The sequence below is a fragment of the Labrus bergylta genome, chromosome 23 (genome assembly GCF_963930695.1).
Source record: "Labrus bergylta chromosome 23, fLabBer1.1, whole genome shotgun sequence".
Lineage (NCBI taxonomy): Eukaryota > Metazoa > Chordata > Actinopteri > Labriformes > Labridae > Labrus > Labrus bergylta.
Genome location: NC_089217.1, coordinates 19848210 through 19873631, shown reverse-complemented (window position 1 = coordinate 19873631; position 25422 = coordinate 19848210). Strand labels below are relative to the sequence as shown.

The 25422-nt window shown below is 47.6% G+C and overlaps 29 non-coding genes and 2 pseudogenes across 29 annotated transcripts; all 31 read right to left on the bottom strand.

Moving 5' to 3' along the window:
* Positions 1–110: 110 nt before the first annotated feature.
* Positions 111–301, bottom strand: LOC136177826 (U2 spliceosomal RNA). Its single transcript, XR_010665320.1, has one exon. It is a non-coding gene; the product is annotated as a U2 spliceosomal RNA (small nuclear RNA).
* Positions 302–794: 493 nt separating this feature from the next.
* Positions 795–958, bottom strand: LOC136177803 (U1 spliceosomal RNA). Its single transcript, XR_010665296.1, has one exon. It is a non-coding gene; the product is annotated as a U1 spliceosomal RNA (small nuclear RNA).
* A 571-nt stretch (positions 959–1529) lies between these two features.
* Positions 1530–1720, bottom strand: LOC136177825 (U2 spliceosomal RNA). Its single transcript, XR_010665319.1, has one exon. It is a non-coding gene; the product is annotated as a U2 spliceosomal RNA (small nuclear RNA).
* A 493-nt stretch (positions 1721–2213) lies between these two features.
* Positions 2214–2377, bottom strand: LOC136177793 (U1 spliceosomal RNA). Its single transcript, XR_010665286.1, has one exon. It is a non-coding gene; the product is annotated as a U1 spliceosomal RNA (small nuclear RNA).
* Positions 2378–2948: 571 nt separating this feature from the next.
* LOC136177950 (U2 spliceosomal RNA) lies at positions 2949–3139 on the bottom strand. Its single transcript, XR_010665445.1, has one exon. It is a non-coding gene; the product is annotated as a U2 spliceosomal RNA (small nuclear RNA).
* Positions 3140–3632: 493 nt separating this feature from the next.
* LOC136177782 (U1 spliceosomal RNA) lies at positions 3633–3796 on the bottom strand. Its single transcript, XR_010665275.1, has one exon. It is a non-coding gene; the product is annotated as a U1 spliceosomal RNA (small nuclear RNA).
* Positions 3797–4367: 571 nt separating this feature from the next.
* Positions 4368–4558, bottom strand: LOC136177824 (U2 spliceosomal RNA). The gene has a single exon (XR_010665318.1). It is a non-coding gene; the product is annotated as a U2 spliceosomal RNA (small nuclear RNA).
* A 493-nt stretch (positions 4559–5051) lies between these two features.
* Positions 5052–5215, bottom strand: LOC136177773 (U1 spliceosomal RNA). The gene has a single exon (XR_010665266.1). It is a non-coding gene; the product is annotated as a U1 spliceosomal RNA (small nuclear RNA).
* Positions 5216–5784: 569 nt separating this feature from the next.
* LOC136177823 (U2 spliceosomal RNA) lies at positions 5785–5975 on the bottom strand. The gene has a single exon (XR_010665317.1). It is a non-coding gene; the product is annotated as a U2 spliceosomal RNA (small nuclear RNA).
* Positions 5976–6468: 493 nt separating this feature from the next.
* On the bottom strand, positions 6469–6632 carry LOC136177763 (U1 spliceosomal RNA). Its single transcript, XR_010665256.1, has one exon. It is a non-coding gene; the product is annotated as a U1 spliceosomal RNA (small nuclear RNA).
* Positions 6633–7203: 571 nt separating this feature from the next.
* Positions 7204–7394, bottom strand: LOC136177949 (U2 spliceosomal RNA). Its single transcript, XR_010665444.1, has one exon. It is a non-coding gene; the product is annotated as a U2 spliceosomal RNA (small nuclear RNA).
* Positions 7395–7887: 493 nt separating this feature from the next.
* Positions 7888–8051, bottom strand: LOC136177752 (U1 spliceosomal RNA). The gene has a single exon (XR_010665245.1). It is a non-coding gene; the product is annotated as a U1 spliceosomal RNA (small nuclear RNA).
* Positions 8052–8620: 569 nt separating this feature from the next.
* On the bottom strand, positions 8621–8811 carry LOC136177822 (U2 spliceosomal RNA). Its single transcript, XR_010665316.1, has one exon. It is a non-coding gene; the product is annotated as a U2 spliceosomal RNA (small nuclear RNA).
* A 493-nt stretch (positions 8812–9304) lies between these two features.
* LOC136177743 (U1 spliceosomal RNA) lies at positions 9305–9468 on the bottom strand. Its single transcript, XR_010665236.1, has one exon. It is a non-coding gene; the product is annotated as a U1 spliceosomal RNA (small nuclear RNA).
* Positions 9469–10037: 569 nt separating this feature from the next.
* On the bottom strand, positions 10038–10213 carry LOC136177955 (U2 spliceosomal RNA; annotated as a pseudogene).
* Positions 10214–14256: 4043 nt separating this feature from the next.
* LOC136177956 (U2 spliceosomal RNA) lies at positions 14257–14359 on the bottom strand (annotated as a pseudogene).
* A 493-nt stretch (positions 14360–14852) lies between these two features.
* Positions 14853–15016, bottom strand: LOC136177739 (U1 spliceosomal RNA). The gene has a single exon (XR_010665232.1). It is a non-coding gene; the product is annotated as a U1 spliceosomal RNA (small nuclear RNA).
* Positions 15017–15587: 571 nt separating this feature from the next.
* On the bottom strand, positions 15588–15778 carry LOC136177821 (U2 spliceosomal RNA). Its single transcript, XR_010665315.1, has one exon. It is a non-coding gene; the product is annotated as a U2 spliceosomal RNA (small nuclear RNA).
* Positions 15779–16271: 493 nt separating this feature from the next.
* LOC136177769 (U1 spliceosomal RNA) lies at positions 16272–16435 on the bottom strand. Its single transcript, XR_010665262.1, has one exon. It is a non-coding gene; the product is annotated as a U1 spliceosomal RNA (small nuclear RNA).
* Positions 16436–17006: 571 nt separating this feature from the next.
* Positions 17007–17197, bottom strand: LOC136177820 (U2 spliceosomal RNA). The gene has a single exon (XR_010665314.1). It is a non-coding gene; the product is annotated as a U2 spliceosomal RNA (small nuclear RNA).
* Positions 17198–17690: 493 nt separating this feature from the next.
* Positions 17691–17854, bottom strand: LOC136177728 (U1 spliceosomal RNA). The gene has a single exon (XR_010665221.1). It is a non-coding gene; the product is annotated as a U1 spliceosomal RNA (small nuclear RNA).
* A 571-nt stretch (positions 17855–18425) lies between these two features.
* On the bottom strand, positions 18426–18616 carry LOC114918992 (U2 spliceosomal RNA). The gene has a single exon (XR_010665313.1). It is a non-coding gene; the product is annotated as a U2 spliceosomal RNA (small nuclear RNA).
* Positions 18617–19109: 493 nt separating this feature from the next.
* Positions 19110–19273, bottom strand: LOC114918995 (U1 spliceosomal RNA). The gene has a single exon (XR_003807489.2). It is a non-coding gene; the product is annotated as a U1 spliceosomal RNA (small nuclear RNA).
* Positions 19274–19844: 571 nt separating this feature from the next.
* LOC114918990 (U2 spliceosomal RNA) lies at positions 19845–20035 on the bottom strand. The gene has a single exon (XR_003807485.2). It is a non-coding gene; the product is annotated as a U2 spliceosomal RNA (small nuclear RNA).
* A 493-nt stretch (positions 20036–20528) lies between these two features.
* LOC114918994 (U1 spliceosomal RNA) lies at positions 20529–20692 on the bottom strand. Its single transcript, XR_003807488.2, has one exon. It is a non-coding gene; the product is annotated as a U1 spliceosomal RNA (small nuclear RNA).
* Positions 20693–21263: 571 nt separating this feature from the next.
* Positions 21264–21454, bottom strand: LOC114918989 (U2 spliceosomal RNA). Its single transcript, XR_003807484.1, has one exon. It is a non-coding gene; the product is annotated as a U2 spliceosomal RNA (small nuclear RNA).
* Positions 21455–21947: 493 nt separating this feature from the next.
* LOC114918993 (U1 spliceosomal RNA) lies at positions 21948–22111 on the bottom strand. Its single transcript, XR_003807487.2, has one exon. It is a non-coding gene; the product is annotated as a U1 spliceosomal RNA (small nuclear RNA).
* A 571-nt stretch (positions 22112–22682) lies between these two features.
* On the bottom strand, positions 22683–22873 carry LOC114918988 (U2 spliceosomal RNA). The gene has a single exon (XR_003807483.2). It is a non-coding gene; the product is annotated as a U2 spliceosomal RNA (small nuclear RNA).
* A 493-nt stretch (positions 22874–23366) lies between these two features.
* LOC114918985 (U1 spliceosomal RNA) lies at positions 23367–23530 on the bottom strand. The gene has a single exon (XR_003807480.1). It is a non-coding gene; the product is annotated as a U1 spliceosomal RNA (small nuclear RNA).
* Positions 23531–24101: 571 nt separating this feature from the next.
* Positions 24102–24292, bottom strand: LOC114918987 (U2 spliceosomal RNA). The gene has a single exon (XR_003807482.1). It is a non-coding gene; the product is annotated as a U2 spliceosomal RNA (small nuclear RNA).
* Positions 24293–24785: 493 nt separating this feature from the next.
* On the bottom strand, positions 24786–24949 carry LOC114918996 (U1 spliceosomal RNA). Its single transcript, XR_003807490.2, has one exon. It is a non-coding gene; the product is annotated as a U1 spliceosomal RNA (small nuclear RNA).
* Between the last annotated feature and the right edge of the window lie 473 nt (positions 24950–25422).

Genomic DNA, 25422 nt, shown 5'->3' with positions numbered 1-25422 from the left:
AGCTTGCGTCCCGGCAGCATGTCAACGCAGTGACAAAGCCAGGCCAGACTCACACACATATTTCTCTTAAATGCAGTGAAAAGAAATGATTATTTTAAACACTGAAGAGAGGAGGGTGCACCGTTCCCGGAGGTACTGCAATACCGGGTCGATGCGTGGAGTGGACGGAGCAAGCCCCTGTTCCATCTCCCAAGTCCAAAAATCAATTTAATATATGGTCCCCGGGTAGGGGACGTATCAGATATTAAACTGATAAGAACAGATACTACACTTGATCTTAGCCAAAAGGCCGAGAAGCGATGCCCCTGACAGGCTAAGGCCGGCATCACATTCCCCATACAGTCCTCCTCGCCCATGGTCCCGGCAAGCGAGCGTTGCTTTTAAGTGACCGTCGGTAAAACGGAAGAGCAAACTCTTTGATGGAAGCACCTTTAAGATACATGCGTTATGTCAAGCTCTGAAAAATGAGTTCAAACCCTCAACCACCAGATTTATCTGCAGCAGACTTAAGTGAACCAAAAGACAGGAGAAGATTGGGGCCTTTTATTGGCCCACAGCCGTTCTGTAAGGCAGATGTGCCGTGACTGGGATTTCACATTGATCAGAGCAAGGGCTGCTGAATCTGAAACAAATTTGATTGACGAGTGATATTGTGATCTAGCACTAGCAAAGACACTGGCTGCGCATAGCTTTTAAGCCACCTTGGAAATTCTTGCTGTCTGTCTGTTGCTACAGCCAGGTTGGAAGGCAGCATGTCCCTATCTGTTTCCCCCTTATTACTTTCGACAATCCATCAGGGGAGAGCGCGAACGCAGTCCCCCACTACCACAAATTATGCAGTCGAGATTCCCACATTTGGGGAATTCGCATAGGTCAGCCCCACCGGAGTGCAATGGCCAGGCCTCGCCATGGGTGAACCACCTTCTTGATCATGGTATCTCCCCTGCCAGGTAAGTATGAGTTGTACAGCTCAGGGCAAAAGGAGTCCTTCACAGGACCATCGCCCTGACTGACGGTCCCAACAACATGCGAACCACCGAAATCAGAGTTTCTGCACTGGGTGTCCCTTCTACTTGTCCTCAACACAGAAGAAAGTTTTGTGTTGAGGCCCGATAGGGCTTGTCTTTCTACATGCAAGTGGAGAAATAAGGCTCATCATTCTAACAGGTCGTGCCACACTTCCACATCAAAGCCAACCGATAGCTACCGCCAGTGTGTGTGTGTGTGTGTGTTTTTCTTACCGCCAACAAAAGAACAGTCGAAGCAGCAGCTAGGCCAGAAACACTTTGCAACAATGACTGTTGATATGTTATTGCGTGTCTGTGTGCTACTACAGCAATAGCATACACAGAGTGGCAAATGGGGGAACTGGCACACAAATAACCCCAAACCTGACTAAAATTCCAGTTCATTTCAAAAAGCTTGCGTCCCGGCAGCATGTCAACGCAGTGACAACGCCAGGCCAGACTCACACACATATTTCTCTTAAATGCAGTGAAAAGAAATGATTATTTTAAACACTGAAGAGAGGAGGGTGCACCGTTCCCGGAGGTACTGCAATACCGGGTCGATGCGTGGAGTGGACGGAGCAAGCCCCTGTTCCATCTCCCAAGTCCAAAAATCAATTTAATATATGGTCCCCGGGTAGGGGACGTATCAGATATTAAACTGATAAGAACAGATACTACACTTGATCTTAGCCAAAAGGCCGAGAAGCGATGCCCCTGACAGGCTAAGGCCGGCATCACATTCCCCATACAGTCCTCCTCGCCCATGGTCCCGGCAAGCGAGCGTTGCTTTTAAGTGACCGTCGGTAAAACGGAAGAGCAAACTCTTTGATGGAAGCACCTTTAAGATACATGCGTTATGTCAAGCTCTGAAAAATGAGTTCAAACCCTCAACCACCAGATTTATCTGCAGCAGACTTAAGTGAACCAAAAGACAGGAGAAGATTGGGGCCTTTTATTGGCCCACAGCCGTTCTGTAAGGCAGATGTGCCGTGACTGGGATTTCACATTGATCAGAGCAAGGGCTGCTGAATCTGAAACAAATTTGATTGACGAGTGATATTGTGATCTAGCACTAGCAAAGACACTGGCTGCGCATAGCTTTTAAGCCACCTTGGAAATTCTTGCTGTCTGTCTGTTGCTACAGCCAGGTTGGAAGGCAGCATGTCCCTATCTGTTTCCCCCTTATTACTTTCGACAATCCATCAGGGGAGAGCGCGAACGCAGTCCCCCACTACCACAAATTATGCAGTCGAGATTCCCACATTTGGGGAATTCGCATAGGTCAGCCCCACCGGAGTGCAATGGCCAGGCCTCGCCATGGGTGAACCACCTTCTTGATCATGGTATCTCCCCTGCCAGGTAAGTATGAGTTGTACAGCTCAGGGCAAAAGGAGTCCTTCACAGGACCATCGCCCTGACTGACGGTCCCAACAACATGCGAACCACCGAAATCAGAGTTTCTGCACTGGGTGTCCCTTCTACTTGTCCTCAACACAGAAGAAAGTTTTGTGTTGAGGCCCGATAGGGCTTGTCTTTCTACATGCAAGTGGAGAAATAAGGCTCATCATTCTAACAGGTCGTGCCACACTTCCACATCAAAGCCAACCGATAGCTACCGCCAGTGTGTGTGTGTGTGTGTGTTTTTCTTACCGCCAACAAAAGAACAGTCGAAGCAGCAGCTAGGCCAGAAACACTTTGCAACAATGACTGTTGATATGTTATTGCGTGTCTGTGTGCTACTACAGCAATAGCATACACAGAGTGGCAAATGGGGGAACTGGCACACAAATAACCCCAAACCTGACTAAAATTCCAGTTCATTTCAAAAAGCTTGCGTCCCGGCAGCATGTCAACGCAGTGACAACGCCAGGCCAGACTCACACACATATTTCTCTTAAATGCAGCGAAAAGAAAGGATTATTTTAAACACTGAAGAGAGGAGGGTGCACCGTTCCCGGAGGTACTGCAATACCGGGTCGATGCGTGGAGTGGACGGAGCAAGCCCCTGTTCCATCTCCCAAGTCCAAAAATCAATTTAATATATGGTCCCCGGGTAGGGGACGTATCAGATATTAAACTGGTAAGAACAGATACTACACTTGATCTTAGCCAAAAGGCCGAGAAGCGATGCCCCTGACAGGCTAAGGCCGGCATCACATTCCCCATACAGTCCTCCTCGCCCATGGTCCCGGCAAGCGAGCGTTGCTTTTAAGTGACCGTCGGTAAAACGGAAGAGCAAACTCTTTGATGGAAGCACCTTTAAGATACATGCGTTATGTCAAGCTCTGAAAAATGAGTTCAAACCCTCAACCACCAGATTTATCTGCAGCAGACTTAAGTGAACCAAAAGACAGGAGAAGATTGGGGCCTTTTATTGGCCCACAGCCGTTCTGTAAGGCAGATGTGCCGTGACTGGGATTTCACATTGATCAGAGCAAGGGCTGCTGAATCTGAAACAAATTTGATTGACGAGTGATATTGTGATCTAGCACTAGCAAAGACACTGGCTGCGCATAGCTTTTAAGCCACCTTGGAAATTATTGCTGTCTGTCTGTTGCTACAGCCAGGTTGGAAGGCAGCATGTCCCTATCTGTTTCCCCCTTATTACTTTCGACAATCCATCAGGGGAGAGCGCGAACGCAGTCCCCCACTACCACAAATTATGCAGTCGAGATTCCCACATTTGGGGAATTCGCATAGGTCAGCCCCACCGGAGTGCAATGGCCAGGCCTCGCCATGGGTGAACCACCTTCTTGATCATGGTATCTCCCCTGCCAGGTAAGTATGAGTTGTACAGCTCAGGGCAAAAGGAGTCCTTCACAGGACCATCGCCCTGACTGACGGTCCCAACAACATGCGAACCACCGAAATCAGAGTTTCTGCACTGGGTGTCCCTTCTACTTGTCCTCAACACAGAAGAAAGTTTTGTGTTGAGGCCCGATAGGGCTTGTCTTTCTACATGCAAGTGGAGAAATAAGGCTCATCATTCTAACAGGTCGTGCCACACTTCCACATCAAAGCCAACCGATAGCTACCGCCAGTGTGTGTGTGTGTGTGTGTTTTTCTTACCGCCAACAAAAGAACAGTCGAAGCAGCAGCTAGGCCAGAAACACTTTGCAACAATGACTGTTGATATGTTATTGCGTGTCTGTGTGCTACTACAGCAATAGCATACACAGAGTGGCAAATGGGGGAACTGGCACACAAATAACCCCAAACCTGACTAAAATTCCAGTTCATTTCAAAAAGCTTGCGTCCCGGCAGCATGTCAACGCAGTGACAACGCCAGGCCAGACTCACACACATATTTCTCTTAAATGCAGCGAAAAGAAAGGATTATTTTAAACACTGAAGAGAGGAGGGTGCACCGTTCCCGGAGGTACTGCAATACCGGGTCGATGCGTGGAGTGGACGGAGCAAGCCCCTGTTCCATCTCCCAAGTCCAAAAATCAATTTAATATATGGTCCCCGGGTAGGGGACGTATCAGATATTAAACTGATAAGAACAGATACTACACTTGATCTTAGCCAAAAGGCCGAGAAGCGATGCCCCTGACAGGCTAAGGCCGGCATCACATTCCCCATACAGTCCTCCTCGCCCATGGTCCCGGCAAGCGAGCGTTGCTTTTAAGTGACCGTCGGTAAAACGGAAGAGCAAACTCTTTGATGGAAGCACCTTTAAGATACATGCGTTATGTCAAGCTCTGAAAAATGAGTTCAAACCCTCAACCACCAGATTTATCTGCAGCAGACTTAAGTGAACCAAAAGACAGGAGAAGACTGGGGCCTTTTATTGGCCCACAGCCGTTCTGTAAGGCAGATGTGCCGTGACTGGGATTTCACATTGATCAGAGCAAGGGCTGCTGAATCTGAAACAAATTTGATTGACGAGTGATATTGTGATCTAGCACTAGCAAAGACACTGGCTGCGCATAGCTTTTAAGCCACCTTGGAAATTATTGCTGTCTGTCTGTTGCTACAGCCAGGTTGGAAGGCAGCATGTCCCTATCTGTTTCCCCCTTATTACTTTCGACAATCCATCAGGGGAGAGCGCGAACGCAGTCCCCCACTACCACAAATTATGCAGTCGAGATTCCCACATTTGGGGAATTCGCATAGGTCAGCCCCACCGGAGTGCAATGGCCAGGCCTCGCCATGGGTGAACCACCTTCTTGATCATGGTATCTCCCCTGCCAGGTAAGTATGAGTTGTACAGCTCAGGGCAAAAGGAGTCCTTCACAGGACCATCGCCCTGACTGACGGTCCCAACAACATGCGAACCACCGAAATCAGAGTTTCTGCACTGGGTGTCCCTTCTACTTGTCCTCAACACAGAAGAAAGTTTTGTGTTAAGGCCCGATAGGGCTTGTCTTTCTACATGCAAGTGGAGAAATAAGGCTCATCATTCTAACAGGTCGTGCCACACTTCCACATCAAAGCCAACCGATAGCTACCGCCAGTGTGTGTGTGTGTGTGTTTTTCTTACCGCCAACAAAAGAACAGTCGAAGCAGCAGCTAGGCCAGAAACACTTTGCAACAATGACTGTTGATATGTTATTGCGTGTCTGTGTGCTACTACAGCAATAGCATACACAGAGTGGCAAATGGGGGAACTGGCACACAAATAACCCCAAACCTGACTAAAATTCCAGTTCATTTCAAAAAGCTTGCGTCCCGGCAGCATGTCAACGCAGTGACAAAGCCAGGCCAGACTCACACACATATTTCTCTTAAATGCAGTGAAAAGAAATGATTATTTTAAACACTGAAGAGAGGAGGGTGCACCGTTCCCGGAGGTACTGCAATACCGGGTCGATGCGTGGAGTGGACGGAGCAAGCCCCTGTTCCATCTCCCAAGTCCAAAAATCAATTTAATATATGGTCCCCGGGTAGGGGACGTATCAGATATTAAACTGATAAGAACAGATACTACACTTGATCTTAGCCAAAAGGCCGAGAAGCGATGCCCCTGACAGGCTAAGGCCGGCATCACATTCCCCATACAGTCCTCCTCGCCCATGGTCCCGGCAAGCGAGCGTTGCTTTTAAGTGACCGTCGGTAAAACGGAAGAGCAAACTCTTTGATGGAAGCACCTTTAAGATACATGCGTTATGTCAAGCTCTGAAAAATGAGTTCAAACCCTCAACCACCAGATTTATCTGCAGCAGACTTAAGTGAACCAAAAGACAGGAGAAGATTGGGGCCTTTTATTGGCCCACAGCCGTTCTGTAAGGCAGATGTGCCGTGACTGGGATTTCACATTGATCAGAGCAAGGGCTGCTGAATCTGAAACAAATTTGATTGACGAGTGATATTGTGATCTAGCACTAGCAAAGACACTGGCTGCGCATAGCTTTTAAGCCACCTTGGAAATTCTTGCTGTCTGTCTGTTGCTACAGCCAGGTTGGAAGGCAGCATGTCCCTATCTGTTTCCCCCTTATTACTTTCGACAATCCATCAGGGGAGAGCGCGAACGCAGTCCCCCACTACCACAAATTATGCAGTCGAGATTCCCACATTTGGGGAATTCGCATAGGTCAGCCCCACCGGAGTGCAATGGCCAGGCCTCGCCATGGGTGAACCACCTTCTTGATCATGGTATCTCCCCTGCCAGGTAAGTATGAGTTGTACAGCTCAGGGCAAAAGGAGTCCTTCACAGGACCATCGCCCTGACTGACGGTCCCAACAACATGCGAACCACCGAAATCAGAGTTTCTGCACTGGGTGTCCCTTCTACTTGTCCTCAACACAGAAGAAAGTTTTGTGTTGAGGCCCGATAGGGCTTGTCTTTCTACATGCAAGTGGAGAAATAAGGCTCATCATTCTAACAGGTCGTGCCACACTTCCACATCAAAGCCAACCGATAGCTACCGCCAGTGTGTGTGTGTGTGTGTGTTTTTCTTACCGCCAACAAAAGAACAGTCGAAGCAGCAGCTAGGCCAGAAACACTTTGCAACAATGACTGTTGATATGTTATTGCGTGTCTGTGTGCTACTACAGCAATAGCATACACAGAGTGGCAAATGGGGGAACTGGCACACAAATAACCCCAAACCTGACTAAAATTCCAGTTCATTTCAAAAAGCTTGCGTCCCGGCAGCATGTCAACGCAGTGACAAAGCCAGGCCAGACTCACACACATATTTCTCTTAAATGCAGCGAAAAGAAAGGATTATTTTAAACACTGAAGAGAGGAGGGTGCACCGTTCCCGGAGGTACTGCAATACCGGGTCGATGCGTGGAGTGGACGGAGCAAGCCCCTGTTCCATCTCCCAAGTCCAAAAATCAATTTAATATATGGTCCCCGGGTAGGGGACGTATCAGATATTAAACTGGTAAGAACAGATACTACACTTGATCTTAGCCAAAAGGCCGAGAAGCGATGCCCCTGACAGGCTAAGGCCGGCATCACATTCCCCATACAGTCCTCCTCGCCCATGGTCCCGGCAAGCGAGCGTTGCTTTTAAGTGACCGTCGGTAAAACGGAAGAGCAAACTCTTTGATGGAAGCACCTTTAAGATACATGCGTTATGTCAAGCTCTGAAAAATGAGTTCAAACCCTCAACCACCAGATTTATCTGCAGCAGACTTAAGTGAACCAAAAGACAGGAGAAGATTGGGGCCTTTTATTGGCCCACAGCCGTTCTGTAAGGCAGATGTGCCGTGACTGGGATTTCACATTGATCAGAGCAAGGGCTGCTGAATCTGAAACAAATTTGATTGACGAGTGATATTGTGATCTAGCACTAGCAAAGACACTGGCTGCGCATAGCTTTTAAGCCACCTTGGAAATTATTGCTGTCTGTCTGTTGCTACAGCCAGGTTGGAAGGCAGCATGTCCCTATCTGTTTCCCCCTTATTACTTTCGACAATCCATCAGGGGAGAGCGCGAACGCAGTCCCCCACTACCACAAATTATGCAGTCGAGATTCCCACATTTGGGGAATTCGCATAGGTCAGCCCCACCGGAGTGCAATGGCCAGGCCTCGCCATGGGTGAACCACCTTCTTGATCATGGTATCTCCCCTGCCAGGTAAGTATGAGTTGTACAGCTCAGGGCAAAAGGAGTCCTTCACAGGACCATCGCCCTGACTGACGGTCCCAACAACATGCGAACCACCGAAATCAGAGTTTCTGCACTGGGTGTCCCTTCTACTTGTCCTCAACACAGAAGAAAGTTTTGTGTTAAGGCCCGATAGGGCTTGTCTTTCTACATGCAAGTGGAGAAATAAGGCTCATCATTCTAACAGGTCGTGCCACACTTCCACATCAAAGCCAACCGATAGCTACCGCCAGTGTGTGTGTGTGTGTGTTTTTCTTACCGCCAACAAAAGAACAGTCGAAGCAGCAGCTAGGCCAGAAACACTTTGCAACAATGACTGTTGATATGTTATTGCGTGTCTGTGTGCTACTACAGCAATAGCATACACAGAGTGGCAAATGGGGGAACTGGCACACAAATAACCCCAAACCTGACTAAAATTCCAGTTCATTTCAAAAAGCTTGCGTCCCGGCAGCATGTCAACGCAGTGACAAAGCCAGGCCAGACTCACACACATATTTCTCTTAAATGCAGCGAAAAGAAAGGATTATTTTAAACACTGAAGAGAGGAGGGTGCACCGTTCCCGGAGGTACTGCAATACCGGGTCGATGCGTGGAGTGGACGGAGCAAGCCCCTGTTCCATCTCCCAAGTCCAAAAATCAATTTAATATATGGTCCCCGGGTAGGGGACGTATCAGATATTAAACTGATAAGAACAGATACTACACTTGATCTTAGCCAAAAGGCCGAGAAGCGATGCCCCTGACAGGCTAAGGCCGGCATCACATTCCCCATACAGTCCTCCTCGCCCATGGTCCCGGCAAGCGAGCGTTGCTTTTAAGTGACCGTCGGTAAAACGGAAGAGCAAACTCTTTGATGGAAGCACCTTTAAGATACATGCGTTATGTCAAGCTCTGAAAAATGAGTTCAAACCCTCAACCACCAGATTTATCTGCAGCAGACTTAAGTGAACCAAAAGACAGGAGAAGACTGGGGCCTTTTATTGGCCCACAGCCGTTCTGTAAGGCAGATGTGCCGTGACTGGGATTTCACATTGATCAGAGCAAGGGCTGCTGAATCTGAAACAAATTTGATTGACGAGTGATATTGTGATCTAGCACTAGCAAAGACACTGGCTGCGCATAGCTTTTAAGCCACCTTGGAAATTCTTGCTGTCTGTCTGTTGCTACAGCCAGGTTGGAAGGCAGCATGTCCCTATCTGTTTCCCCCTTATTACTTTCGACAATCCATCAGGGGAGAGCGCGAACGCAGTCCCCCACTACCACAAATTATGCAGTCGAGATTCCCACATTTGGGGAATTCGCATAGGTCAGCCCCACCGGAGTGCAATGGCCAGGCCTCGCCATGGGTGAACCACCTTCTTGATCATGGTATCTCCCCTGCCAGGTAAGTATGAGTTGTACAGCTCAGGGCAAAAGGAGTCCTTCACAGGACCATCGCCCTGACTGACGGTCCCAACAACATGCGAACCACCGAAATCAGAGTTTCTGCACTGGGTGTCCCTTCTACTTGTCCTCAACACAGAAGAAAGTTTTGTGTTAAGGCCCGATAGGGCTTGTCTTTCTACATGCAAGTGGAGAAATAAGGCTCATCATTCTAACAGGTCGTGCCACACTTCCACATCAAAGCCAACCGATAGCTACCGCCAGTGTGTGTGTGTGTGTGTTTTTCTTACCGCCAACAAAAGAACAGTCGAAGCAGCAGCTAGGCCAGAAACACTTTGCAACAATGACTGTTGATATGTTATTGCGTGTCTGTGTGCTACTACAGCAATAGCATACACAGAGTGGCAAATGGGGGAACTGGCACACAAATAACCCCAAACCTGACTAAAATTCCAGTTCATTTCAAAAAGCTTGCGTCCCGGCAGCATGTCAACGCAGTGACAACGCCAGGCCAGACTCACACACATATTTCTCTTAAATGCAGCGAAAAGAAAGGATTATTTTAAACACTGAAGAGAGGAGGGTGCACCGTTCCCGGAGGTACTGCAATACCGGGTCGATGCGTGGAGTGGACGGAGCAAGCCCCTGTTCCATCTCCCAAGTCCAAAAATCAATTTAATATATGGTCCCCGGGTAGGGGACGTATCAGATATTAAACTGATAAGAACAGATTTTTTTTCTTTTGAAAAGTTTTATTGACACTTTTTCCCACTTTATGTTTCATCACATTTCACATCACACATTTGTTTTCTTTGTTGTTGTTGTGTTTTCCTTGTTGTTCATTTTTTTTTTTACAGTTTTACAGGGTACACATCCTATCTTTTCTGTTTTTTTAAAAAACAAACATTGATACTATGTAAGATACATCATAAAATGTTTTAGGGTGTAAAAACAGTGTCTTCATTTAAAACAATTAAAAGGAGAGCATTTGTTAAGAAACGTTTTTCTTTAAAAGTCAACTGTTGTGCAGGAGTGCAGTGAGCCCCTATCAAGATTAACTCATCCTGTTCTCCCAAACAGATGTGGTCTCTCGGGATCCTGTCCTGGTGCTCAGAGGAGATCCTCACCCTGCATCTCCTTCCCACCTGCCTCTCCCGGAGAGTCAGGCCGCTGCTGCTTTGAACTTTTCCCGTATGGCTCCAGCTCCTTCATCCGAATGGGCACAGAGGCGATTCTTCTTTGTGGCTGTGTCCTAGGCCCGCCGCCTGCAGCGACGGCCATACTGACCGTCGCTGCTGCCATCTGGATCACTGCCACGGGGGGGATCTGCTTGTGCTTTCTTACCAGCAAGTTCCTGGAGGTCCATGTGGCGTCTTTGATGGCGGCTAGAGTGAGCCATTGTTTTGCAAAGTCCTTTGGTGTTTGTTGACTTTGGCTCACTCCATACAGTACCAGCTGTGCTGTAAGGACCTCCCTTGCTGGTAAGCACGGGAATTGCAAGGAGCCGGCCAGTGCCCACTGTTCTACAGCAGCGCTGCACTCCCAGAGCAGGTGCCTCACCGACTCAGGCGCGCCACAACCAGGTCGGGGGCAGGTTGGGGACGTCGACATGCCCCGGGAGTGCATCACGGACCTGACTGGGAGGATCTCGTGAGCCACCATCCATGACAGGTCCCGGAGTCTGTTTGGAAGAACAGGATGGTTCACATTTTTCCAAACTGTGGAGGGCTCGCCGAGTGCAAGCCCGCGCACTGGGCTCACTGGTTCTCGCTCCTGCACAACAGAGATTACAGAACGTATGTTAGTTAAAATATGCAGCTCCTGTTTTTCAAGGTTAAAATGTTTTAAAAACTTCTGAATAAAATGATACGATTGCGGCAGATAAAAGGACACTGGAACTTTAAGATCAGTTTTTAAAAGTTTCAGTTTCCTGAGGTAGGACCCCATCCAGAACCGGGCCATTGCTGCTGTCTTTGGGTTTCTGGATGGGGCTGTGGCAGCTGCGAGTCCGATTGTGGCGTATCTTGCTCCCAGGATTAAAAACAGGTCTGGCACTCCTTTTCCTCCTTTCTCCTTGGTTTTCCTCATTGTGTCCCTTCTCAGGCGCTCCCACTTAGACCCCCACATGAAATAAAAGATGGCTCGTTCCAGGTCTAAGATCACATTTCTGGGGGGGGTAAAAACAGAAGTGAGCATTAAAAGCAAGGGTAAAATCACAGCTTTGATGATTAAAACCTTTCCTTCCATTGTCATTTCCCTTAGTCTCCAGTACCCCAGTCGTTGTTTTACTTTCCCTATCTTGTCCTGCCAATTTGTTTCCCCTCCACCCTCCTTATTAAATTTGACCCCAAGTATTTTTAAGTCAGTCTGTGTCACAGTTAGGGGGAGTCCCGTCTTTTCAGTCACTGTCCATGGTCCGTAAAATTGGGCTTGGGTCTTCAGTCTGTTTAATTTTGATCCTGAGGCCAGTCCGAACCAGTCAGTCAAGTCCAGTGTCCTGTTTACGGATAAGGTCAGTGCATAAAATGTTGATGTCGTCCATGTATAAAACACACTTGCTGGTCATTCCCCCGCTCCCCGGTGCTACCACCCCATTGATTCGTTGGTCCCTTCTCAAGACCTGTGCCAATGGTTCAATGCATGTGATGTAGAGGAGGGCAGATAACGGACAACCCTGACGGACACCGCAGTTAATATCGACTGCTTTTGTCAGATGCCCATTAACTATGAATTTGCTGGTGATTCCCCGGTACAGCAGTCCCACCCAAGCTATAAACCTCTCAGGGAACCCCATTTTTTGCAGTACCTGGAAAAGGTACTGGTGCGAGACCCTATCAAAAGCTTTCTCAAAGTCTAAATTTAGGACTACTAGCCTAATGTTTCTGTCTCTCGCAAAACAGATGGTGTCTCGGATCAGTAGGAGGCTGTCCGTGATCTTTCTCCCCGGGATGGCACAGGTTTGATCCGGGTGAATCAGCCCCTCTAAAAACACAGTCATGCGAGATGCTAAAAGTTTGCTAAAAAGTTTACAATCAAAGTTTAAAAGAGTGATAGGTCTCCAGTTTCTTAGGTCTGTCTTGTCGTTGTCCTTGAAAAGTAAAGTCACTATCCCTCTTCTAAAACTGTCGGGGAGTCTGTCAAGTTTTTCTAAGTCCATAAAAACAACAAAAAGGTCAGGTGCTAAAATGTCCCAGAAAGTCAAATAAAATTCTAAGGGAAGCCCATCGTCTCCTGGGGACTTCCCTTTTTTGAAACTCTTAATGCAGTTGAAAATTTCTAAAAGGGTAAAATCTTGGGATAAAAGCACACTGTCATTTATTTTGTGTTCAATGAACTTTAAAACTTCTCTCATTGTGTCTGTTTTTATAGGTTTTTCTTTGTATAATTCTTTATAAAATTGAACTATGGTATCATTAATTTCATCTGTTGTTTCGGCTGTGCACTGATTGTCTTTTTTCAGTTTAAAAATGGTTTTATCTTTATCTAAAATTCTTTTAAAAAAGTACCTAGTGCACTTCTCTCCTTCTTCTATTTCTTTTTCTTTGCTTCTTAAAATGACACCCTTACTTTTAATTTCTGCTAAAACCGACATCTCTTCTTTTATTTGCTTTATTTCTTCATTAAAATCCAGACCCTCTAGGTTTAGTTTAAAATACCGTTGAAGTCGTTTTTGCAGTCCCAGCATGCGTCTGTCGTCCCTACCTTTCTTTCTCTTACCTGCCTGCCTGAAAAAGGTCTGGGTCCTTCCCTTCACCATTTCCCACCAGTGTGCACGTGAGACGTATAGGTCTTGAAGGGTCTGCCAGTCTTGGTACTGCTCCCTGTACTGCCTAACTAACTCCCTATCTTCTAAAAGGGAGCAGTTGAGTTTCCACAGACCCTTCCCAGCCGTCACACCTGAAGTTAGTGATAGGGTGCAAGAAAGTATAGTGTGATCAGAGAAGAAAACAGGAGTTACTCTAGCATCGGTTGGTGGGAAATCCCGTGATAAAATATAGTCTATGCGAGAGGCTTTGGTGCCGTCACCACTGAACCAGGTGAAGCCCTCCTCTCTGGGATGCATGACTTTAAAACAGTCCAGTAGTTTAAAATCCTTACATAGGGCCCCAAATAAAACTGATGTTTTATCGACTTTGAAATCTTCCCCTGCTCCCCTCCTGTCTTTCTTGTTTAGAACACAATTAAAATCCCCTCCTACAACTAATGGTTCCCTGCCTAGCATGTGGGACTGCAAGTCTTTTAAAAGGTCATACCTGTCATTTTTTTCATTAAAACCATAGGTATTTAAAACCTTAAAATCTCTTCCCATAAAAGTCAGGTGTGCTAAAAGTGCCCTACCGTCTCTCACCACAGTGCTGCCCTTCACCAAGATCAGAGGGTTTTTAATTAAAATTGCCACGCCATCATTTTTGTTGTGGTTTGATCCACTCCACACGGATCCATGTGGCCACAACTCCTCCCAATCCCTGTAGTTTTTTTAAAAACGGTAGACCACATTCTTGTATTAAAAACACATCTGACTTAAAAGAGTTTAGGTAGGATAAAACAGATTGCGCTCTAACTTTAGACTTCACACTTCTCACATTGATGGTAGAGAAGGTGAGGGTCATAAGTATGGTTAAAAACAACAGGTAAGACATTTTAAAAGACTAGTATTTAGAAGCAGTCGTCATACTTCTTGTGAAATTTGCTCTTCCTTCACCCTTATGGGGGAGGGGTGAGGGGTTTGAGCCATTTTCCCCGGTCGGACTCTAGGTGGTGGCCTTTCTTGCAATCTTTTGTTGAATTTCGAGTCCTTAGGGGTTGATTGTAGGGCTATATTTAGGAAAGAGAGCTCATTTGGAGAATCGGATAAGAACAGATACTACACTTGATCTTAGCCAAAAGGCCGAGAAGCGATGCCCCTGACAGGCTAAGGCCGGCATCACATTCCCCATACAGTCCTCCTCGCCCATGGTCCCGGCAAGCGAGCGTTGCTTTTAAGTGACCGTCGGTAAAACGGAAGAGCAAACTCTTTGATGGAAGCACCTTTAAGATACATGCGTTATGTCAAGCTCTGAAAAATGAGTTCAAACCCTCAACCACCAGATTTATCTGCAGCAGACTTAAGTGAACCAAAAGACAGGAGAAGATTGGGGCCTTTTATTGGCCCACAGCCGTTCTGTAAGGCAGATGTGCCGTGACTGGGATTTCACATTGATCAGAGCAAGGGCTGCTGAATCTGAAACAAATTTGATTGACGAGTGATATTGTGATCTAGCACTAGCAAAGACACTGGCTGCGCATAGCTTTTAAGCCACCTTGGAAATTCTTGCTGTCTGTCTGTTGCTACAGCTAGGTTGGAAGGCAGCATGTCCCTATCTGTTTCCCCCTTATTACTTTCGACGATCCATCAGGGGAGAGCGCGAACGCAGTCCCCCACTACCACAAATTATGCAGTCGAGATTCCCACATTTGGGGAATTCGCATAGGTCAGCCCCACCGGAGTGCAATGGCCAGGCCTCGCCATGGGTGAACCACCTTCTTGATCATGGTATCTCCCCTGCCAGGTAAGTATGAGTTGTACAGCTCAGGGCAAAAGGAGTCCTTCACAGGACCATCGCCCTGACTGACGGTCCCAACAACATGCGAACCACCAAAATCAGAGTTTCTGCACTGGGTGTCCCTTCTACTTGTCCTCAACACAGAAGAAAGTTTTGTGTTGAGGCCCGATAGGGCTTGTCTTTCTACATGCAAGTGGAGAAATAAGGCTCATCATTCTAACAGGTCGTGCCACACTTCCACATCAAAGCCAACCGATAGCTACCACCAGTGTGTGTGTGTGTGTGTGTTTTTCTTACCGCCAACAAAAGAACAGTCGAAGCAGCAGCTAGGCCAGAAACACTTTGCAACAATGACTGTTGATATGTTATTGCGTGTCTGTGTGCTACTACAGCAATAGCATACACAGAGTGGCAAATGGGGGAACTGGCACACAAATAACCCCAAACCTGACTAAAATTCCAGTTCATTTCAAAAAGCTTGCGTCCCGGCAGCATGTCAACGCAGTGACAAAGCCAGGCCAGACTCACACACATATTTCTCTTAAATGCAGTGAAAAGAAAGGATTATTTTAAACACTGAAGAGAGGAGGGTGCACCGTTCCCGGAGGTACTGCAATACCGGGTCGATGCGTGGAGTGGACGGAGCAAGCCCCTGTTCCATCTCCCAAGTCCAAAAATCAATTTAATATATGGTCCCCGGGTAGGGGACGTATCAGATATTAAACTGATAAGAACAGATACTACACTTGATCTTAGCCAAAAGGCCGAGAAGCGATGCCCCTGACAGGCTAAGGCCGGCATCACATTCCCCATACAGTCCTCCTCGCCCATGGTCCCGGCAAGCGAGCGTTGCTTTTAAGTGACCGTCGGTAAAACGGAAGAGCAAACTCTTTGATGGAAGCACCTTTAAGATACATGCGTTATGTCAAGCTCTGAAAAATGAGTTCAAACCCTCAACCACCAGATTTATCTGCAGCAGACTTAAGTGAACCAAAAGACAGGAGAAGATTGGGGCCTTTTATTGGCCCACAGCCGTTCTGTAAGGCAGATGTGCCGTGACTGGGATTTCACATTGATCAGAGCAAGGGCTGCTGAATCTGAAACAAATTTGATTGACGAGTGATATTGTGATCTAGCACTAGCAAAGACACTGGCTGCGCATAGCTTTTAAGCCACCTTGGAAATTCTTGCTGTCTGTCTGTTGCTACAGCTAGGTTGGAAGGCAGCATGTCCCTATCTGTTTCCCCCTTATTACTTTCGACGATCCATCAGGGGAGAGCGCAAACGCAGTCCCCCACTACCACAAATTATGCAGTCGAGATTCCCACATTTGGGGAATTCGCATAGGTCAGCCCCACCGGAGTGCAATGGCCAGGCCTCGCCATGGGTGAACCACCTTCTTGATCATGGTATCTCCCCTGCCAGGTAAGTATGAGTTGTACAGCTCAGGGCAAAAGGAGTCCTTCACAGGACCATCGCCCTGACTGACGGTCCCAACAACATGCGAACCACCGAAATCAGAGTTTCTGCACTGGGTGTCCCTTCTACTTGTCCTCAACACAGAAGAAAGTTTTGTGTTGAGGCCCGATAGGGCTTGTCTTTCTACATGCAAGTGGAGAAATAAGGCTCATCATTCTAACAGGTCGTGCCACACTTCCACATCAAAGCCAACCGATAGCTACCGCCAGTGTGTGTGTGTGTGTGTGTTTTTCTTACCGCCAACAAAAGAACAGTCGAAGCAGCAGCTAGGCCAGAAACACTTTGCAACAATGACTGTTGATATGTTATTGCGTGTCTGTGTGCTACTACAGCAATAGCATACACAGAGTGGCAAATGGGGGAACTGGCACACAAATAACCCCAAACCTGACTAAAATTCCAGTTCATTTCAAAAAGCTTGCGTCCCGGCAGCATGTCAACGCAGTGACAAAGCCAGGCCAGACTCACACACATATTTCTCTTAAATGCAGTGAAAAGAAAGGATTATTTTAAACACTGAAGAGAGGAGGGTGCACCGTTCCCGGAGGTACTGCAATACCGGGTCGATGCGTGGAGTGGACGGAGCAAGCCCCTGTTCCATCTCCCAAGTCCAAAAATCAATTTAATATATGGTCCCCGGGTAGGGGACGTATCAGATATTAAACTGATAAGAACAGATACTACACTTGATCTTAGCCAAAAGGCCGAGAAGCGATGCCCCTGACAGGCTAAGGCCGGCATCACATTCCCCATACAGTCCTCCTCGCCCATGGTCCCGGCAAGCGAGCGTTGCTTTTAAGTGACCGTCGGTAAAACGGAAGAGCAAACTCTTTGATGGAAGCACCTTTAAGATACATGCGTTATGTCAAGCTCTGAAAAATGAGTTCAAACCCTCAACCACCAGATTTATCTGCAGCAGACTTAAGTGAACCAAAAGACAGGAGAAGATTGGGGCCTTTTATTGGCCCACAGCCGTTCTGTAAGGCAGATGTGCCGTGACTGGGATTTCACATTGATCAGAGCAAGGGCTGCTGAATCTGAAACAAATTTGATTGACGAGTGATATTGTGATCTAGCACTAGCAAAGACACTGGCTGCGCATAGCTTTTAAGCCACCTTGGAAATTCTTGCTGTCTGTCTGTTGCTACAGCTAGGTTGGAAGGCAGCATGTCCCTATCTGTTTCCCCCTTATTACTTTCGACGATCCATCAGGGGAGAGCGCGAACGCAGTCCCCCACTACCACAAATTATGCAGTCGAGATTCCCACATTTGGGGAATTCGCATAGGTCAGCCCCACCGGAGTGCAATGGCCAGGCCTCGCCATGGGTGAACCACCTTCTTGATCATGGTATCTCCCCTGCCAGGTAAGTATGAGTTGTACAGCTCAGGGCAAAAGGAGTCCTTCACAGGACCATCGCCCTGACTGACGGTCCCAACAACATGCGAACCACCGAAATCAGAGTTTCTGCACTGGGTGTCCCTTCTACTTGTCCTCAACACAGAAGAAAGTTTTGTGTTGAGGCCCGATAGGGCTTGTCTTTCTACATGCAAGTGGAGAAATAAGGCTCATCATTCTAACAGGTCGTGCCACACTTCCACATCAAAGCCAACCGATAGCTACCGCCAGTGTGTGTGTGTGTGTGTGTTTTTCTTACCGCCAACAAAAGAACAGTCGAAGCAGCAGCTAGGCCAGAAACACTTTGCAACAATGACTGTTGATATGTTATTGCGTGTCTGTGTGCTACTACAGCAATAGCATACACAGAGTGGCAAATGGGGGAACTGGCACACAAATAACCCCAAACCTGACTAAAATTCCAGTTCATTTCAAAAAGCTTGCGTCCCGGCAGCATGTCAACGCAGTGACAAAGCCAGGCCAGACTCACACACATATTTCTCTTAAATGCAGTGAAAAGAAAGGATTATTTTAAACACTGAAGAGAGGAGGGTGCACCGTTCCCGGAGGTACTGCAATACCGGGTCGATGCGTGGAGTGGACGGAGCAAGCCCCTGTTCCATCTCCCAAGTCCAAAAATCAATTTAATATATGGTCCCCGGGTAGGGGACGTATCAGATATTAAACTGATAAGAACAGATACTACACTTGATCTTAGCCAAAAGGCCGAGAAGCGATGCCCCTGACAGGCTAAGGCCGGCATCACATTCCCCATACAGTCCTCCTCGCCCATGGTCCCGGCAAGCGAGCGTTGCTTTTAAGTGACCGTCGGTAAAACGGAAGAGCAAACTCTTTGATGGAAGCACCTTTAAGATACATGCGTTATGTCAAGCTCTGAAAAATGAGTTCAAACCCTCAACCACCAGATTTATCTGCAGCAGACTTAAGTGAACCAAAAGACAGGAGAAGATTGGGGCCTTTTATTGGCCCACAGCCGTTCTGTAAGGCAGATGTGCCGTGACTGGGATTTCACATTGATCAGAGCAAGGGCTGCTGAATCTGAAACAAATTTGATTGACGAGTGATATTGTGATCTAGCACTAGCAAAGACACTGGCTGCGCATAGCTTTTAAGCCACCTTGGAAATTCTTGCTGTCTGTCTGTTGCTACAGCTAGGTTGGAAGGCAGCATGTCCCTATCTGTTTCCCCCTTATTACTTTCGACGATCCATCAGGGGAGAGCGCGAACGCAGTCCCCCACTACCACAAATTATGCAGTCGAGATTCCCACATTTGGGGAATTCGCATAGGTCAGCCCCACCGGAGTGCAATGGCCAGGCCTCGCCATGGGTGAACCACCTTCTTGATCATGGTATCTCCCCTGCCAGGTAAGTATGAGTTGTACAGCTCAGGGCAAAAGGAGTCCTTCACAGGACCATCGCCCTGACTGACGGTCCCAACAACATGCGAACCACCGAAATCAGAGTTTCTGCACTGGGTGTCCCTTCTACTTGTCCTCAACACAGAAGAAAGTTTTGTGTTGAGGCCCGATAGGGCTTGTCTTTCTACATGCAAGTGGAGAAATAAGGCTCATCATTCTAACAGGTCGTGCCACACTTCCACATCAAAGCCAACCGATAGCTACCGCCAGTGTGTGTGTGTGTGTGTGTTTTTCTTACCGCCAACAAAAGAACAGTCGAAGCAGCAGCTAGGCCAGAAACACTTTGCAACAATGACTGTTGATATGTTATTGCGTGTCTGTGTGCTACTACAGCAATAGCATACACAGAGTGGCAAATGGGGGAACTGGCACACAAATAACCCCAAACCTGACTAAAATTCCAGTTCATTTCAAAAAGCTTGCGTCCCGGCAGCATGTCAACGCAGTGACAAAGCCAGGCCAGACTCACACACATATTTCTCTTAAATGCAGTGAAAAGAAAGGATTATTTTAAACACTGAAGAGAGAAGGGTGCACCGTTCCCGGAGGTACTGCAATACCGGGTCGATGCGTGGAGTGGACGGAGCAAGCCCCTGTTCCATCTCCCAAGTCCAAAAATCAATTTAATATATGGTCCCCGGGTAGGGGACGTATCAGATATTAAACTGATAAGAACAGATACTACACTTGATCTTAGCCAAAAGGCCGAGAAGCGATGCCCCTGACAGGCTAAGGCCGGCATCACATTCCCCATACAGTCCTCCTCGCCCATGGTCCCGGCAAGCGAGCGTTGCTTTTAAGTGACCGTCGGTAAAACGGAAGAGCAAACTCTTTGATGGAAGCACCTTTAAGATACATGCGTTATGTCAAGCTCTGAAAAATGAGTTCAAACCCTCAACCACCAGATTTATCTGCAGCAGACTTAAGTGAACCAAAAGACAGGAGAAGATTGGGGCCTTTTATTGGCCCACAGCCGTTCTGTAAGGCAGATGTGCCGTGACTGGGATTTCACATTGATCAGAGCAAGGGCTGCTGAATCTGAAACAAATTTGATTGACGAGTGATATTGTGATCTAGCACTAGCAAAGACACTGGCTGCGCATAGCTTTTAAGCCACCTTGGAAATTCTTGCTGTCTGTCTGTTGCTACAGCCAGGTTGGAAGGCAGCATGTCCCTATCTGTTTCCCCCTTATTACTTTCGACGATCCATCAGGGGAGAGCGCGAACGCAGTCCCCCACTACCACAAATTATGCAGTCGAGATTCCCACATTTGGGGAATTCGCATAGGTCAGCCCCACCGGAGTGCAATGGCCAGGCCTCGCCATGGGTGAACCACCTTCTTGATCATGGTATCTCCCCTGCCAGGTAAGTATGAGTTGTACAGCTCAGGGCAAAAGGAGTCCTTCACAGGACCATCGCCCTGACTGACGGTCCCAACAACATGCGAACCACCGAAATCAGAGTTTCTGCACTGGGTGTCCCTTCTACTTGTCCTCAACACAGAAGAAAGTTTTGTGTTGAGGCCCGATAGGGCTTGTCTTTCTACATGCAAGTGGAGAAATAAGGCTCATCATTCTAACAGGTCGTGCCACACTTCCACATCAAAGCCAACCGATAGCTACCGCCAGTGTGTGTGTGTGTGTGTGTTTTTCTTACCGCCAACAAAAGAACAGTCGAAGCAGCAGCTAGGCCAGAAACACTTTGCAACAATGACTGTTGATATGTTATTGCGTGTCTGTGTGCTACTACAGCAATAGCATACACAGAGTGGCAAATGGGGGAACTGGCACACAAATAACCCCAAACCTGACTAAAATTCCAGTTCATTTCAAAAAGCTTGCGTCCCGGCAGCATGTCAACGCAGTGACAAAGCCAGGCCAGACTCACACACATATTTCTCTTAAATGCAGTGAAAAGAAAGGATTATTTTAAACACTGAAGAGAGGAGGGTGCACCGTTCCCGGAGGTACTGCAATACCGGGTCGATGCGTGGAGTGGACGGAGCAAGCCCCTGTTCCATCTCCCAAGTCCAAAAATCAATTTAATATATGGTCCCCGGGTAGGGGACGTATCAGATATTAAACTGATAAGAACAGATACTACACTTGATCTTAGCCAAAAGGCCGAGAAGCGATGCCCCTGACAGGCTAAGGCCGGCATCACATTCCCCATACAGTCCTCCTCGCCCATGGTCCCGGCAAGCGAGCGTTGCTTTTAAGTGACCGTCGGTAAAACGGAAGAGCAAACTCTTTGATGGAAGCACCTTTAAGATACATGCGTTATGTCAAGCTCTGAAAAATGAGTTCAAACCCTCAACCACCAGATTTATCTGCAGCAGACTTAAGTGAACCAAAAGACAGGAGAAGATTGGGGCCTTTTATTGGCCCACAGCCGTTCTGTAAGGCAGATGTGCCGTGACTGGGATTTCACATTGATCAGAGCAAGGGCTGCTGAATCTGAAACAAATTTGATTGACGAGTGATATTGTGATCTAGCACTAGCAAAGACACTGGCTGCGCATAGCTTTTAAGCCACCTTGGAAATTCTTGCTGTCTGTCTGTTGCTACAGCTAGGTTGGAAGGCAGCATGTCCCTATCTGTTTCCCCCTTATTACTTTCGACGATCCATCAGGGGAGAGCGCGAACGCAGTCCCCCACTACCACAAATTATGCAGTCGAGATTCCCACATTTGGGGAATTCGCATAGGTCAGCCCCACCGGAGTGCAATGGCCAGGCCTCGCCATGGGTGAACCACCTTCTTGATCATGGTATCTCCCCTGCCAGGTAAGTATGAGTTGTACAGCTCAGGGCAAAAGGAGTCCTTCACAGGACCATCGCCCTGACTGACGGTCCCAACAACATGCGAACCACCGAAATCAGAGTTTCTGCACTGGGTGTCCCTTCTACTTGTCCTCAACACAGAAGAAAGTTTTGTGTTGAGGCCCGATAGGGCTTGTCTTTCTACATGCAAGTGGAGAAATAAGGCTCATCATTCTAACAGGTCGTGCCACACTTCCACATCAAAGCCAACCGATAGCTACCGCCAGTGTGTGTGTGTGTGTGTGTTTTTCTTACCGCCAACAAAAGAACAGTCGAAGCAGCAGCTAGGCCAGAAACACTTTGCAACAATGACTGTTGATATGTTATTGCGTGTCTGTGTGCTACTACAGCAATAGCATACACAGAGTGGCAAATGGGGGAACTGGCACACAAATAACCCCAAACCTGACTAAAATTCCAGTTCATTTCAAAAAGCTTGCGTCCCGGCAGCATGTCAACGCAGTGACAAAGCCAGGCCAGACTCACACACATATTTCTCTTAAATGCAGTGAAAAGAAAGGATTATTTTAAACACTGAAGAGAGAAGGGTGCACCGTTCCCGGAGGTACTGCAATACCGGGTCGATGCGTGGAGTGGACGGAGCAAGCCCCTGTTCCATCTCCCAAGTCCAAAAATCAATTTAATATATGGTCCCCGGGTAGGGGACGTATCAGATATTAAACTGATAAGAACAGATACTACACTTGATCTTAGCCAAAAGGCCGAGAAGCGATGCCCCTGACAGGCTAAGGCCGGCATCACATTCCCCATACAGTCCTCCTCGCCCATGGTCCCGGCAAGCGAGCGTTGCTTTTAAGTGACCGTCGGTAAAACGGAAGAGCAAACTCTTTGATGGAAGCACCTTTAAGATACATGCGTTATGTCAAGCTCTGAAAAATGAGTTCAAACCCTCAACCACCAGATTTATCTGCAGCAGACTTAAGTGAACCAAAAGACAGGAGAAGATTGGGGCCTTTTATTGGCCCACAGCCGTTCTGTAAGGCAGATGTGCCGTGACTGGGATTTCACATTGATCAGAGCAAGGGCTGCTGAATCTGAAACAAATTTGATTGACGAGTGATATTGTGATCTAGCACTAGCAAAGACACTGGCTGCGCATAGCTTTTAAGCCACCTTGGAAATTCTTGCTGTCTGTCTGTTGCTACAGCCAGGTTGGAAGGCAGCATGTCCCTATCTGTTTCCCCCTTATTACTTTCGACGATCCATCAGGGGAGAGCGCGAACGCAGTCCCCCACTACCACAAATTATGCAGTCGAGATTCCCACATTTGGGGAATTCGCATAGGTCAGCCCCACCGGAGTGCAATGGCCAGGCCTCGCCATGGGTGAACCACCTTCTTGATCATGGTATCTCCCCTGCCAGGTAAGTATGAGTTGTACAGCTCAGGGCAAAAGGAGTCCTTCACAGGACCATCGCCCTGACTGACGGTCCCAACAACATGCGAACCACCGAAATCAGAGTTTCTGCACTGGGTGTCCCTTCTACTTGTCCTCAACACAGAAGAAAGTTTTGTGTTGAGGCCCGATAGGGCTTGTCTTTCTACATGCAAGTGGAGAAATAAGGCTCATCATTCTAACAGGTCGTGCCACACTTCCACATCAAAGCCAACCGATAGCTACCGCCAGTGTGTGTGTGTGTGTGTGTTTTTCTTACCGCCAACAAAAGAACAGTCGAAGCAGCAGCTAGGCCAGAAACACTTTGCAACAATGACTGTTGATATGTTATTGCGTGTCTGTGTGCTACTACAGCAATAGCATACACAGAGTGGCAAATGGGGGAACTGGCACACAAATAACCCCAAACCTGACTAAAATTCCAGTTCATTTCAAAAAGCTTGCGTCCCGGCAGCATGTCAACGCAGTGACAAAGCCAGGCCAGACTCACACACATATTTCTCTTAAATGCAGTGAAAAGAAAGGATTATTTTAAACACTGAAGAGAGGAGGGTGCACCGTTCCCGGAGGTACTGCAATACCGGGTCGATGCGTGGAGTGGACGGAGCAAGCCCCTGTTCCATCTCCCAAGTCCAAAAATCAATTTAATATATGGTCCCCGGGTAGGGGACGTATCAGATATTAAACTGATAAGAACAGATACTACACTTGATCTTAGCCAAAAGGCCGAGAAGCGATGCCCCTGACAGGCTAAGGCCGGCATCACATTCCCCATACAGTCCTCCTCGCCCATGGTCCCGGCAAGCGAGCGTTGCTTTTAAGTGACCGTCGGTAAAACGGAAGAGCAAACTCTTTGATGGAAGCACCTTTAAGATACATGCGTTATGTCAAGCTCTGAAAAATGAGTTCAAACCCTCAACCACCAGATTTATCTGCAGCAGACTTAAGTGAACCAAAAGACAGGAGAAGATTGGGGCCTTTTATTGGCCCACAGCCGTTCTGTAAGGCAGATGTGCCGTGACTGGGATTTCACATTGATCAGAGCAAGGGCTGCTGAATCTGAAACAAATTTGATTGACGAGTGATATTGTGATCTAGCACTAGCAAAGACACTGGCTGCGCATAGCTTTTAAGCCACCTTGGAAATTCTTGCTGTCTGTCTGTTGCTACAGCTAGGTTGGAAGGCAGCATGTCCCTATCTGTTTCCCCCTTATTACTTTCGACGATCCATCAGGGGAGAGCGCGAACGCAGTCCCCCACTACCACAAATTATGCAGTCGAGATTCCCACATTTGGGGAATTCGCATAGGTCAGCCCCACCGGAGTGCAATGGCCAGGCCTCGCCATGGGTGAACCACCTTCTTGATCATGGTATCTCCCCTGCCAGGTAAGTATGAGTTGTACAGCTCAGGGCAAAAGGAGTCCTTCACAGGACCATCGCCCTGACTGACGGTCCCAACAACATGCGAACCACCGAAATCAGAGTTTCTGCACTGGGTGTCCCTTCTACTTGTCCTCAACACAGAAGAAAGTTTTGTGTTGAGGCCCGATAGGGCTTGTCTTTCTACATGCAAGTGGAGAAATAAGGCTCATCATTCTAACAGGTCGTGCCACACTTCCACATCAAAGCCAACCGATAGCTACCGCCAGTGTGTGTGTGTGTGTGTGTTTTTCTTACCGCCAACAAAAGAACAGTCGAAGCAGCAGCTAGGCCAGAAACACTTTGCAACAATGACTGTTGATATGTTATTGCGTGTCTGTGTGCTACTACAGCAATAGCATACACAGAGTGGCAAATGGGGGAACTGGCACACAAATAACCCCAAACCTGACTAAAATTCCAGTTCATTTCAAAAAGCTTGCGTCCC